This window comes from Triticum dicoccoides, chromosome 5B (assembly GCF_002162155.2).
Source record: "Triticum dicoccoides isolate Atlit2015 ecotype Zavitan chromosome 5B, WEW_v2.0, whole genome shotgun sequence".
Classification (NCBI taxonomy): domain Eukaryota; kingdom Viridiplantae; phylum Streptophyta; class Magnoliopsida; order Poales; family Poaceae; genus Triticum; species Triticum dicoccoides.
This window is the reverse complement of record NC_041389.1, coordinates 613,263,324-613,265,167: the sequence shown is the minus strand read 5'-3', so window position 1 is coordinate 613,265,167 and position 1,844 is coordinate 613,263,324.

Genomic DNA, 1,844 nt, shown 5'->3' with positions numbered 1-1,844 from the left:
AGTTGCCATCACCATCCACAGCATCCACGCCACCTCGTGTATTTTTCCAATGCTCGACGCATTTTCCAGGGTTTTCCAGGTCCAAAATCGCAAAAACACTGCCCGGACGTGATGCAACGTCCGTTTTGTGTCCGTTTTCGTTCCAACCTTGCGTGGGGGCCTACGTTGGCCGTGCCCACACGTACGCACACTTTGGTGCAGTTGCATGCATGCGATCACGTAGCCCCAGTGCAACCAGCTACTTGTCGGTCTGCCGGGGAGGGGGTTCCCAACTACGGTTTTTTTCTACTCCGTCAAACCTCGCGACACTTTTTCCACAAGTTGCCATTACCATCCACAGCACCCACGCCAACTCGCGTATTTTTTCGACGCTCCACGCATTTTCTGGGGTTTTTAAGGAAAAAGTACCCTACACCGATGTCCGAACGTGACGCGACGTGTCTTTCCTCTCTGTTTTTGTCCATGTCGTGCGTGCAGGACGTACTCTCATACTAAGCGTTTTTAGCAAGTATTTATGTACAAACGCATCATCAAATCAAAACTCTCGAATGAAATGGACAAAATTAATTTCACTCAAATTTCATTCAACATAGATAAAATATTTTACATACTCGGGCTAACTCAACGATTAAAAGTTCACCACATAAAGTCTACTACTTAGGCTTACAACGACATAACCAAATTAAATAAAAAACACAAAAAAACTACTCGTCGTCGCTATTGACGAGGTCAATGACGGCCGGGCCGTCGCCGCCGTCATCGTCGCTGCTGGACCGGTTCGCGAGGTCGTCCCAGTCTATCGGATCGTCGTCGGAATCCTCCTCCTCCGCCGCCGCCGGCGCTTGCTGCCACTCCTGCTGCCAGTCCGGCGGCACCTGCTGCCACTCCGGCGCCACCATCGCCGCCTGCTGCGCCGCCATCGCCGCCTGCTGCGCCGCCTCGGCCGCCTGGATTGCGTCCGCAATCTCGGCGGCCTCCATTGCCTCCGCCGCCGCCGCTGCAGCCTCCGACGCCCGTGGGCGACGTGGTACCCCGGCGTGTCATCCGGATCACCGTCCTCGCGGAGGATGACCTGCTCCGGCGGCAACTCGATCCCCGGCGGCAAGGGAGGGGCGGCCGGCGCGGGCGCCCGTGCCGGGTACACACCGTGGCCGCCGCCACGTCTGCGGCGATATTGCGGTGGAGGCGGTGCGCGAAGACGGCCGCTGCGGCCCGTCAGATCGGGGGTCTCGCCGGCCGCGGCAAGGCGGAAGGCCGCCATCACCTCCCAATAGTCCTTCCCGCGCCAAAACCGCTTTCGGCCTTCGATGTTGTGCCGGCCGCCGCTGTGGTTGCGGAGCTCCTCCTCCGTCGCGCCGGGACCCAACGTCGCAAAGCCCTCCGCGTCGATCTTCCAGTTGCGCGGTAGACGGCAGCTCGGCGACACGGGGAGGCAGTAGTGGTGGAGCTCCTCCGTCTCCGGCCCTCCGATGCTCGTCGGCCATGCGCCGGGGGCGTCGGCGGCGGCGCCGCCACCGGTGCTGCTGCTGCCGCCGAAGAAAGCCATCGGGTGCGGGAGGTGGCGTGGAGGTGGAGGGTGCGGGAGGTGCGGGAGGTGGCGGAAGAAAGCCATCGGGCCGGTGCCGTTTTATAGCGGGGGGAGGGAGGGAGGCGGGCAGGCGGCGCCGTGGTTATTAACGCCGGCGCGTTAATGCGCGTGGCAGGCGAGGCGGCGTTTGACCGTCGGGCGAAGCGAACAGCGCGTCGGGAGGGGGCAGGCCAGGCGGCGGGCCGGTCGGGTGGCAGCATCGGCGTGGCAGCCGAGGAGCCGACAGCGACGGCAGGCGTCAGCGGTCGCGCGGCAG